Below are 13,840 nucleotides of genomic sequence, written 5' to 3' on the forward strand. Positions count from 1 at the left end.
TGCAGAATTATTAATAACATTCATGACGCAATCCATTTTTAAATAAGGTTTTTAGCCTTATAGTTTACAATTAGTTTTTTTAAGACCTGTATCTGGTTTCAATTTTTAACTATTTCGGAGAAAAACAAGGGCAAATAGACAGCATCCCTATCAGAAAAAACATCTAACACAGATAATTTAATTCTAATTAAAAGCCCAATGAGCCATGGGATTAATGCAGATGACTTTTTTTTAAAGAAAACATCTATAAATCATTAGGATCTTTCGTTTGCAATGAATTAGCAGGGCGGACCCTAACGAATGGAACCAGATGTCCAAGCCCAAATCCGTCTGTGGGTCACATCAATGTTTTCCCTGGATTTTTTTTTTTTTTACAGTACGTAAGTAGTACTCAGCTGTGGTGAAGTGTGATAAAGCACCTCTAAAAATGAATCAAACACCTACCTTTCTGGAAGGAAGCAGGTATGAAGCCCCCCCTGTGGCGGAACAAAGATGGTAGGATCCTGTCAGGCTGTTTACCAATCCAAAGTTGCTTTTATGACAAGTTGAACACCTGTTGACAGCCCATTTTCTCGGCGCTCACCTACAATGTAGTAAGAAAAAGAGAATTGGATGTCAGCTCCCCTGTGATCATGTGCCAGATCCAACTCAAACCAAACCACTAAAGCCCAGAGGTGTCTATAAGTCTGAAAGTCTGAATGGTTTTACGCCATTAATACACACTAGCCTCGTTTCTGAACATTTATTAATCACTTGCTTTCACATTTATTTATTTTTCAGTGCAATAAAATCAAAATAAGGCCACTGTGGATTGGATAACATGTTGGCCTCGCAGTTTTGGGGTCGAGGGTTTGATTCCAGGTCAGCCGGAAAACATGCATGCTAAGCTAATTAGACAAAAGACCGGCGACCAAACGTCCGGCGACCAAACGTCCGGCGACCAAACGTCCGACGGCCAAACCCCCGGCGACCAAACGTCCGGGCGACCAAACGTCCGGGCGACCAACCGTCCGGCGACCAAACGTCCGGGCGACCAAACGTCCGGCGACCAAACGTCCGGGCGACCAAACATCCGGCGACCAAACGTCCACGGACCAAACGTCCACGGACCAAACGTCCAAGCGACCAAACGACCAAGCGACCAAACTCCCGGCGACCAAATGTCCACCGCCCAAACGTCCACCGACCAAACGTCCGGCGACCAAACGTCCGGCGACCAAACGTCCGGCGACCAAACGTCCGGCGACCAAACGTCCGGCGACCAGACATCCGGCAACCAAACATCCGGCGACCAAACGTCCAAGCGACCAAATGTCCAAGCGACCAAACGTCCAAGCGACCAAACGTCCAAGCGACCAAACATCCGTCGACCAAACGTCCAAGCGACCAAACGTCCGAGCACCAAAAAAAAAAAAAAAAAAAAAAAACACTATGAACCATATTGATTCATTTTGACGAGGCAGTGGGATGTTTCTTTTCAAGGCGCAGTGAGTTTCTTGTAGTTTGTCACAAGTTGTCTGACTGGCTGTCCTTGCTGCCGGAACAGTGGAAACGCTGGTCCTCGTGTCGTCCCGCCGCTCCGGGGGACATCAAAGACGGCAAACGGCGCGAGGAGCAGATGGACCCCCGGCGACCAAACGTCCGGGCGACCAAACGTCCGGGCGACCAACCGTCCGGCGACCAAACGTCCGGGCGACCAAACGTCCGGCGACCAAACGTCCGGGCGACCAAACATCCGGCGACCAAACGTCCACGGACCAAACGTCCACGGACCAAACGTCCAAGCGACCAAACGACCAAGCGACCAAACTCCCGGCGACCAAATGTCCACCGCCCAAACGTCCACCGACCAAACGTCCGGCGACCAAACGTCCAAGCGACCAAACATCCGTCGACCAAACGTCCAAGCGACCAAACGTCCGAGCACCAAAAAAAAAAAAAAAAAAAAAACACTATGAACCATATTGATTCATTTTGACGAGGCAGTGGGATGTTTCTTTTCAAGGCGCAGTGAGTTTCTTGTAGTTTGTCACAAGTTGTCTGACTGGCTGTCCTTGCTGCCGGAACAGTGGAAACGCTGGTCCTCGTGTCGTCCCGCCGCTCCGGGGGACATCAAAGACGGCAAACGGCGCGAGGAGCAGATGGAGTCACGCCGTTGCTTGCGGGTTCTCCGCCATCCGCCATCCGCCATGCGCCATCCGCCATGCGCTCCACTCAGCTGTCAAAAGCTGAGTGGCAGAGCATTACATGGATGATTACCAATAATTCCCATGCTGCGAGTCGACTGGAAAGCAGACAACGATGTAATTACTGTCCCCCTTTGGCGAAGGGCTTTGTCACACAACAGAATAATCATATGCTCTTTTGACACCCAACTGGTGACGGGCCGAATCATTCCATAAAAATAATAATCATAAAAAAAGAGTGTGGTGTACTTTTAGAACTACAGTCTAGCAAAAGTCTCAAATATTTACTATCAAATATTATATGCTTGTACTTCCTAGAAGCGGTACATTATGATAACAATAACAATTATCTTTATTGTTTTACACAATGAAATTGAGAATCACCTTGACTTAACATTTTGATTGACGTGTGTCAAATGTCACCCGGCTGAGGTTTGTATTTTCTATAAAAAAAACATATTTCAGTATTCACACTATTCCTCAATAAACTTATTTTTAATCATTATTTTTGAGTTTGACTTTGATTTATGTAATCAAACCTAATAATACGGCTAATATTCCGCCAAATATTCCGCCAAATATTCCACCAAATATTCCGCCAAATATTCCGCCAAATATTCCGCCAAATATTCCGCCTAACATTCCGCCTAATATTCTGTCTAATATCACCGCCTAATATTCCATTCATTTTTGGTTTTATTAAATAAATTAATTAATTTACTTTACCACTTATCCTCACCAGGGTCGCCGGGGGTGCTGAAGCCTATCCCACGTAACTGCAACCACCAAGCGGAGGACACCCTGAACTAGTTGCCAGCCAATCACAGCACACAAAGAGACAAATAACTAATTAAAGTCATCCATGGGAGCAATTTTGCAAGCAATTAGCTTAGCAAGCAATTAACTTACCAAGCAAATAACTTAGCAAACAATTAACTTAGCAAGCAATTAGCTTAGCAAGCATGTTTTTTGGGATGTTGGCAAAAACCGGACTACCCAGAGAAAAACCCACTCAAGCCCAAGGACACCATGCAAACTACCAAATGAGGACCCAACCTGGGATCAAACCCTCGACCACATAACTGCGAGCCCAACGAGCCACCCACTAACCCACCGGTCCCCCCATTTTTTTTTATTCGATGTAAATTCCCATGTTAATATTAATAGAAACACATGCATAATACATTCAACAGAGCTCAATGATAATACTTGAAGTACTACAACTGCGTAGGCTTGGTTTTTTAAAGGTTGTTTGAAATGACATTGCCTAAACAGCAAAGGTTTTGCATCCTTTTTCAAAAATTCCAATTGTACAATAGTGCTGCTGAAGTATGTCCTCCAAACGCCAAGTGATTGTGGCTCCGTCACATTTCCGTCAATCCCGGGCTCTCCGACGACGGACCTCCAGCCACTTACAAGCACCCCCCCCCCCACCCCCCATCGCCGTCGGCCATCTGCATCATTTTTTGAGGCCATCCCACAACCGCCAAATTGTTCACCCAGGTGCTGTCTATTGTTGCCGTATAATTGCCCAGCAGTGGAAGCTCATCAAGGGGGGGGGGGGGGGGAGAAATTGAAATTATTTCCTCGTACTCGGGGACAGTAGAGCGTGGAGCATAAAAGATGATGAATCTCCATATTTCCATGGGGATCGTCGTACGACAGAGGCAGACTTGATTAGGTTGAGCAGCTAACAAAATTGCACTGCTAAAGTCTCTCGGGGTGCTTTAATATTTTGCCATTTTTCCTAGGCTTAATGTATTGGAGGCTTTTAAAATCTTACAACTTCACGAACATAGTGAAAACATACTACTAGAACAAGGGTGTCAAACGTACGGCCCGTAGGCCGGATCCGGCCCATCTTGTGGTTTGGTACGGCCCGGGGAAGAAAGCTGCATTGTATAAAAAAAATATGAATTTTCTTTAAAATGTGTAGTTCTTATATTATCCGCTAGGGGGCACAGTGTTTTAAATTTAAATTGATCTCACTCGTTCTTAACCTTAATCCTGAAGTTGTATTTTCAGATCTATCATATTTTGGTGCCGAAACCCGGGACCCAACAATCATTTTACTGTATTTCATTATATTTATACATATATAATGCTCAGAACTACTTTTCTTGCAACATATATGTTAACATACACATACACCCACACACCAAATCTCCAAAACATTGTTAAAACAGCTTATAGTTTACATTTCTGACAAGATCTACTGGTACTACTGTTTGTCTTTGATCTGTATGACTTTTAACATGTACTGAGATTGGTCCGGTGTATTAAAAAGGAATTAAAATGTCTCCCGTTGTACGCATGATAAGATCGAGATGCGCAAGGCACTTTTAGCAGGTGCTGCTCCCAGAACGCACTGAACGGCAGATTATCTACTCATCAGAATTTTTAATAACTACCATGTCAGTGAGAAGACTCATTTCACGAACAAACTCCCCAAACTCACTCGACTTGATTCACTCCCGCAGCTGAAGTTAATTCAACTTATTTTGCATGTGTATTAACTTCTAAATGAAGGTTTTTCTTGTTTTTATCAACCAAACCACCGTATTTTCTCCCATATTTGCCACATGTAGCTATGAGATCTAGAGACTACGTTAATACCACAATTTTAACTGCTTGCATCAAACTGATTTAAACAAATTACAGTGGTACCTCGAGATATGAGCTTAATGCGTTCCGGGACTGAGCTCGTATGTCGATTTACTTGTAAGTCAGATGAACGTTTCTCATAGAAATGAACTAAAAACTAATTAATTTGTTCTAACCCTCTAAAAAAACACCCAAAACAGGATATTGGATTGGAAAAACATTTTTATTTGTTCTAATTCGACATATATTAACAAAGTAACAAATACCTAGTGGTTTAATAGTACTAAAATGGTTTAATAGTACTAAAATCAGACTTTTAGCATGGCAATTAAACGATTAAATGAACTTGGATTACGATACTAACAACTTCAAAAATATGTTTAATCTAACTTTACACTAAACTTAATTCTAATTTGTTTTCAATTTTGATACCTTTCTTCTCCCGGGTTGGCTCTATTAGCCCCGCCTCCACCCTAACATTCAGATAAAACCTATCGAGGGTTGTTTGCTTTTGTCTTCCCTTCAAAATATCCTGAAAATAATGCACACAAATGCCCTCACAATATGATAACGCACAACCACTTGCCAACAAGAAGTACTATATACTCCTCTCGTATTAGCGAACAAGCTCCGCCCATTTGCACTGACTAACAGGGAATAAAAACACTGAAAAAAATGCAATGCTCCGCCCAGTGCTCATAGAGACATTACACAAGTGAGTTGAGTCCAGAAAGACAGTGGCCATGATGTTCTTATGAGCAGCATATCATGTCCACTGTCTACCCGTATATCCAAATTTCTCTTGTATCTCAAGATAAATATCTGCTCAAAATTTGACTCATATCTCAAATTGCTCGTATGTCGGGGCACTTGTATGTCGAGGTACCACTGTACTTACATTTTGACCCGTTTAATGTGTAAAATGCTTTATGAAAAGTAGTTCTATCACTTTACTTTTGTCTGTGATGTTGTTCTTGAAGATCTGTCATATTGTTGTTCTGTGTGTAACACGTGTTTACCAACGTCTGTCGCTTCGTTTATGCTTTGATCTACTTGGATGGCATCATTCGGTGGAGGAATTGCGACATATGATGAAAGTGTCACAAAGTAGTTCCAACATCTCCTCCACACAGTTTAAAATAAACATTCCATGTCTTCCACCCCCGCATGTGTCGCCACACACTTTGTCCCGCGGTTGATTTTCTCCTGAAGCGGTAAAAGACTTACAATCGTACAATAAACAAACCTCCAATACACCGATTAGTCACTATGATGCATGTCTCTATGTTGACATTTGACTATCTTAAAATTACATTTGTCAATCTATTTAAAAGTCTAAAATTTCCTGTAAGATTATGACGACTGTGTCAAAGTGGCGGCCCGGGGGCCAAATCTGGCCCGCCACATCATTTTAAGGGGCCCGGGAAAGTAAATCATAAGTGCCGACTTTCTGTTTTAAATTAAAATGAAGAGTATAGATGTATATTAAATTTCCTGATTTTCCGCTCTTTTAAATCAATAATTGTCATTTTTTAATCCATTTTTTCTGGGTTTTTAGTTAAAAAATCATTTTGTAAAATCTAAATATATATATATAAAAAAGGCTCAAATAGACATTCTTTTAGATCTACAAAAAACAGAATATTCAGGGCTTTTAATCCAGTTATTTTAATCTATTTTAAAAAAACTAAATATTAATGTAATTTTTTAATCAATTTTATCTCTGTTAAAAAAATGTTCAAAAATAATTTTGTAAAATCTAAAATATATTCATAAAAAAAGCTAAAATACACATTGTTTTAGATCTATAAAAAACTGAATATTCAGGGCTTTTAATCCAGTTCTATTAATCCATTTATTAAAAAAAAATCTAAATATTATATCTAAAATGGTCCGGCCCACATGAAAACGACATTAAAGCGACCCGCAAACCAACCCGAGTCTGACACCCTTGTCTAGGTACATTACTTGCTGACACGCTATATTTATATGGTGAAAATGCATGCACATATCATGCTAAAAGCATGCCAACATTACCACTCAACTATGACATTTTTGTCTGCTACCAGTGACCGAGACGATCCAGATTAGACCCAAAACAGCTAAAACGAGATCAGTTTTACAAAAAAAAACATACTAAAAAATGATCAAAAAACATGGTATGGTGTCCCCTAGGAATTTAAACTTAGTGGAATAGTTTTCCCATCCCTGGATGAGTGCTTTGGTCCAATTAGATTGAACATCTGACAAGAAGTGCATTTATTATAGTGCAAGGCAATTTCGATGTGTCCTTGTCAAGACCTCTGACTGATTGATGCCAACTACACCCCCCCCTCAAATCCCCCAGAGTCCTACAACGAGGCTTTTACTTGTCTTGCTCGTCCTGTTGCACCTGTTAAGCATGGAAACATGTTTTTGTTTGAAGTCATTTTTTTATGTTTGTTTTTGTATTTTTTTTTTTTGGTACATGACAACTCGTTCCAGGCAATAGACAGACCCCAGTTTCACCCTGACTCCTTTAATAGTCTTAGCCTACTTCATTTGGAGTGTGACTCTTCTCAAGGATTATTTAAAAGTGATTATTTGCTGTTTCGAATCGAACTTGGGAGTCGGATTCGTAGAGCTCTATTTTCGTGACTGCCATAAATCCAACCACAGCGGGTGGTTGAAATCTCTGTGGAGGCGGTTTAGGTTTTGGAAGAGGCCTTGCCCTGCAGATATATGGGTGGTAGTAAAGGGGGGTTGTACTATTATCTACTATGGGGGTGTTTACAGATAATCTAAGTTATTGACAGTTAAAGGCACTGCTATTTAGATAATGTACGCTTTGGGAAGGGAAATATTTATGGAAATTTTTCAAGGTTATGTTGGAACCTTACAAGAACCGGAATACCCGAATGGGGGAAAAAATACTTTGCCAGATTACAAAAAATCAGAATATGCCAATATTTGTACATGGGAGCCTAGAATTAAATACTGCTTCTATTATGTATAAGGGAAATAAACTGGGTGGTTTGGCAGTGGGGGTGCTGGACTCAAATCCAGGTTGGTCCACCTGTGTGGAGTTTAGATGGTCTACTGGGCATGTGTGGGTTTTCTAAGGGTACTCTGGTTTCCTCCCACATTCCAAAAAAACATGCATGCTAGGCTAATCGTACGCTAAATTGTCCTTAGGTATGAGTTAACTGTTGTCCTTTGTCTCCTTGAACCCTGCAATTGGCTGGCCACTGGTTCTGAGATAGTCTGCGGCACCCCATGCGACCCTTGAATTCAAGCAATTCAGAAAATCAATGAATTTTTTGTTGTTTTTTTATTTTTTTGGGGGGAAAGGGGGGTCCTGGGTACAAATCCTGGTCGGTCCACCTGTGTGGAATTTGGATGGTCTACTCGGGCCTGTGTAGGTTTTCTTTGGGTACTCTGGTTTCCTCCCACATTCCAAAAATATGCACATTAGGTTGATTGGACACTCTAAATTGCCCCTAGCCATGAGTGTGATTGGTTGCTTGTCTCCTCATGCCCTCTCATTGGCTGGCAGGGGTACCAAACGTCCGGCGACCAAACGTCCGGCGACCAAACGTCCGGCGACCAAACGTCCGGCGACCAAACGTCCGGCGACCAAACGTCCGGCGACCAAACGTCCGGCGACCAAACGTCCGGCGACCAAACGTCCGGCGACCAAACGTCCGGCGACCAAACGTCCGGCGACCAAACGCCCGGCGACCAAACGCCCGGCGACCAAACGTCCGGCGACCAAACGTCCGGCGACCAAACGTCCGGCGACCAAACGTCCGGTGACCAAACGTCCCGGCGACCAAATGTCCAGTCATGGCTGGCAGTGTCCACCCCAATTGGCCCAAAGTCAACTGTGATAGGCTCCAGCACCCTCCAAGACCCAAATGAGGATAAAATGGTTCATAAAATGAATGAATGAATGAAATCCACTCAACTATGAACCATTGAATAACTGTCATGACAAATCCTTGGCTGGTATTTCAGGTAAAGAATGGTTTAGAAAGTTCTATTTGTACTCAATAGAAGGCTATTGTGTGTAGTGGCGTTGTATGTGTGTGTGTGTGTGTGTGTGTGTGTTGATGGGCGTCAGAGGCCGCCACGTCGCCCCGACGGCGGCAATCACCGGGTTTGATCTGTCCTGAGGCAAATAACAAGACCTCAATCTAGGCCTATCTCCCCTTTAATCAAATCAGGAGCTTTTTTTGTGCATTTGCCAACCACAAACGTGTCAGCAGCCAGAGAATAAGGCCTGTCCTTATCAAAGAGCCACGGGTTCAATTGATTTCCAAGGCTAGCCTTTTTTTCCACTTTTTTTTTTTTATATTCAGCAACTTTGAAGATCAAAAAAAACAGGAGGGGGGGGGACGGGTAGGGATAGAAAACACACCTGCACCCCCCTTCCCCATCCCATCAGGCAAATTACTTCTGACTTTCAATTTATTTGGGCAGGAAATGGAAGGCTACATCCTAAGCACAGTCAATAGGATGGTTGGTGGGGGGGTGACGGAGGGGTGAGGTGTAATCAGGCGCCTGGCTGACTCCAAGGCCTCAGTGCTGTCACTTTTAATAGCCACTCAGACCACACAATCTGGCTGGGTCGACAATCCCGCCTCTTCCTATTGCTCCGCCTCCTCCTTGGTGTCCTTCCTAATAACAAGTGGATGTTTCCTAGTGCATTGTATGACTTATGTCGATCTACCCGACCTTTACCCAAAACGTAACTGGGGAAGAGTGGCTGCTTTTTAGGTGGATTTGGATTGGAGGTAAAAGATGGGTGTTCAGGTGTCAGGGTGATTTTTTTAGGGGGGGGGGGGTTATTAGCAGGAAAACAAGGATTATTTTGTGTTTTTCGGGTGAGATATGTTAGTTGATACACATCTCTGTCAATTTATACACTTGTTCAGTATTATTTATAAATTTTTTGATGATTTTAAATTGTCTATGCCAAGGGTGTCAGACTTTAACGTTAACTTGATTTCACGTGGGCCGGACCATTTTAGATATAATATTTAGATTTTTTTTTTTTAATAAATTGATTAAAAGAATTGGATTAAAAGCCCTGAATATTCAATTATTTAGAGATCTGAAACAATATTTAATTTAGATTTTTTTAAATATATTTTTAGATTTTACAAAATTATTTTTGAACGAAAAACTGAAAAAAAATATTAAAAAATTACAATAATATTTAGATTTTTTTAACTGGATTAAAAGCCCTGAATATTCAGTTTTTTATAGATCTAAAACAATGTTTATTTTAGCTTATTTTTAAATATATTTTTAAATTTTACAAAATGATTTTTGAAATAAATAGTTGATTAAAAAATGACAATTATTGATTTAAAAGGAGCAAAATCAGGAAATATAATATACATCTATACTCTTCATTTTAATTTGATCCTAAAACAGAAAGTCGGCACTCATCATTTACTTTCCTGGACCACACAAAATGATGCGGCGGGCCAAATTTGGCCCGCAGGCCTTCACTTTGCCACCGGTATAAAAATATATGAACTTATTTATTTTAGAAAGTCCAGAAAACTAATGCAAAAAATCCATTATGGAAGTATTTAAAATATATTCTCCAAAATTAACTTCCAGACAAAATCACATATGGACCTAAAAAAACAAATGTTTAAATTTTTTATCACCCAACATATGATAGGTCGCAAATATAGGGGTTCCCTCCACTTATCCATCTCTAATCCAAACTTCTATTTGTCTGGACTTCTCCACAATTAACCGATGTTTTGATGTCTGCAGTTTTTACTTTCATCCACCATCTCTAATGATCCAAACTCATGGAGGGGGGGGTCCGTTGGGACCACCACACCGCCTCTGACGGCACTATCGGAAAACATCACACCCAACCAACCGCAAGCGAGTTGGTTAAAAAGTGACAGCCGGGGTGACGCAAAGAATTAATACTTTACAAGGATATAACGGAATACATTGACAGAGGAAAAAGCTTTTTAAAACCTCACTTGTGTGTAAAACAAGGCTTCTCTGTCATCTCTCTTCTATATTATTAATACACCAAAATATGGCACCCCCGTTGGTTGGTTGCGGTTAATATGTATGAGTGTTCCGTGTGAGCGGATGTTCGCCAATGCGGAAAACGCTTTTCTTTTGTCTGCGTTGCTAATTATACGAGTCGTATGGTTGAGAACGGGCGTGTAAACATGGAATCAGTTGTGGGAGCCAAATGATTATGAATCATAGGCGGTTGACAGAGGGGAAAGTTGTTTTTTGCGGGTTTTTTTGGGTGGGAAAACTGTCTTTGGGGTGGATGTAGGTTATGGAGAAAATGAAGAGACTTTAAGGAGTTATTAGGTCATGTGATGTTGCTATTATTTACTGTATCTCTCGCATATAAGCCGACATGACTTCGTTTTTGAATTTGTCAACGTGCACGCAACACCCTTTCGCAATGTAACATCCAGCTATCGATTTATACAGTCAGAAATAGCAAGTACGAGGATTTTTTCTTAATAATTTCCCTTTAAAGTAACATATTTGTACTCCCTATTAAAACCATGCACATGGAAGAGAAAATTGTGAATCAGGGGGCGGCTTATACGCGAGAAATTGTAAAATCCAACGATTTTAAGGCCATTTTAAAAGTACAGCTTGTACACGGAGGGGGCTAATATTCGAGAAAAAAACGGTACTTGAATCCTATATGAATACTTGATTTTTATTTTAATTCTGCATGTAGTTCGTAAGATAAAAATAAGATACACATAGTTCAAGCAGTTGTTATTGTCCATAAATTAAATAACTAACCACTCATTCTTCCCTAGGTGTGGCACCAAACAGCGGACAACATCTTTCCGTGACCGGACGTTTGGTCGCTGGTCTTTTGGTCGCCAGTCAAATGTACTCTGTCTCTTAGATACTAAATTCTGTCTCTTAGATATTAAACTATTTCTTTGATATTAAACTCTCTCTTAGATATTAAAATTTCTCTTAGATATTAAACTCTCTTAGATATTAAACTCTCTCAGGTATTAAACTCTCTCCCATGAATATAATTTTGACTCTCTGTCACCATTTGACCGGTGACCAAAAAGGACCAAAAAGGACCAAAAGACCGGCGACCAAAAGACCGGCGACCAAAAGACCGACGACCAAAAGATTGGCGACCAAAAGACCGGCGACCAAAACACCGGCGACCAAAAGACCGGCGACCAAAACACCGGCGACCAAAAGACCGGCGACCAAAGGACCGGCGACCAAAAGACCGGCGACCAAAAGACCGGCGACCAAAAGACCGGCGACCAAAAGACCGGCGACCAAAAGACCGGCGACCAAAAGACCGGCGACCAACAGACCGGCGACCAAAAGACCGGCGACCAAAAGACCGGCCACCAAAAGACCGGCCACCAAAAGACCGGCCACCAAAAGACCGGCCACCAAAAGACCGGCCACCAAAAGACCGGCCACCAAAAGACCGGCCACCAAAAGACCGGCCACCAAAAGACCGGCCACCAAAAGACCGGCCACCAAAAGACCGGCCACCAAAAGACCGGCCACCAAAAGACCGGCCACCAAAAGACCGGCCACCAAAAGACCGGCGACCAAAAGACCGGCGACCAACAGACCGGCGACCAACAGACCGGCGACCAAAAGACCGGCGACCAAAAGACCGGCGACCAAAAGACTGGCGACCAAAAGACCGGCGACCAAAAGACCGGCGACCAAAAGACCGGCCACCAAAAAACCGGCGACCAACAGACCGGCGACCAAAAGACCGGCGACCAAAAGACCGGAGACCAAAAGACCGGCGACCAAAAGACCGGCGACCAAAAGACCGGCGACCAACAGACCGGCGACCAAAAGACCGGCGACCAAACATCAGAGCACCCATCTTCCAGGTCAACTTATCAAAATCCCTATCAACCTTGATGGAATCCAACAACCATGTTGTAGCAAATTTTCCACCATCATTCTTATAAAATACTTTGCGTCCTATCATTCTTCCACACTGGAACAACTATTCTTTTTATGACTGGGAGACAACTAAATATCATTTTGGGCTAGGCTACATCAAGTCGAATTAGAGGTCAATTTCATCAGCTCCTAAAGTGATTTAATTTGTCAAGGCGGCACGGGAATGGATTTTCATCAAAACGTAGGATTATTGTCTCCTAGTTTCCTTCTCCAGAGTCGGGAAGTGAGCAGCTGGCTTGAGTTTTACTAGTTCCTACTTAAATCACGTCCATCTGCCGGCACGCATCTGCTCTTCCATCAGCTCGACTTCATCCTTATCGGTTCGCACCTTAGTCTCCTTAAATGTCACGATCAGGCTTTAATTCCATCCGCTCTTGTTTTATCAGTCGCAGCCAGTGTTGGCGTTTTCGCACTTTGTCCCGTGCAAGGTCATTTCTAACTTGTGAAGATACAAAGTATGGCGAAAACGATTGAAAATAGTAAAATGACGACTATGTGAAGCCTAGATTAACTTTACAAGCAGCAGAAAAGATGATCATGTGATGTTCTAAATGACAATCAAATGTACATTGGTATCAGTAGAAGCTAATGTAGTTACCCAACTTGTACATTTTTAGACTCGTAAATGTTTGTATTTTTTATTTTTTAAGCCAAAATGTTTATTTAACAGGTAAAACAAATACAGCACTTAAATATAAGATAAAAATGTGTAAAATACTGGGAAAATGGTATGTGTATAAGATAAAAAAACAAAATACTGGAAACACGTTATGTGTATAAGATTAAAAAAAATGTATAAAATACTGGAAAAACAGTATGTATGATTTTTTTTTTATAAAATACTGGAAAAATTGTATGTCTATAAGATAAATAAACATAAATACTGGAAAAACGGTATGCGTATAAGATATAAAAAAACGTATAAAATACTGGAAAAACAGTGTGTAAAAGATAAAAAAAACAAAATACTGGAAAAACGGTATGTGTATAAGATAAAATAATGTATAAAATACTGGAAAATCGGTGTGTATAAGACAAAAAAAAATGTATAAATTACTGGAAAAATGGTATGTGTATAAGATTAA

General features: G+C 41.5%; 1 long non-coding RNA gene across 1 annotated transcript in view; it reads right to left on the reverse strand.

Moving 5' to 3' along the window:
* Positions 1-443: 443 nt before the first annotated feature.
* LOC144194711 (uncharacterized) overlaps positions 444-13,840 on the reverse strand; it is a 45,161-nt gene continuing 31,764 nt past the window's right edge. The window contains exon 3 of the long non-coding RNA XR_013325954.1: positions 444-583. This is a non-coding gene — a long non-coding RNA (uncharacterized LOC144194711). The remainder of the gene's footprint in view (positions 584-13,840) is intronic.

The sequence above is a fragment of the Stigmatopora nigra genome, chromosome 3 (assembly GCF_051989575.1).
Source record: "Stigmatopora nigra isolate UIUO_SnigA chromosome 3, RoL_Snig_1.1, whole genome shotgun sequence".
Lineage (NCBI taxonomy): Eukaryota > Metazoa > Chordata > Actinopteri > Syngnathiformes > Syngnathidae > Stigmatopora > Stigmatopora nigra.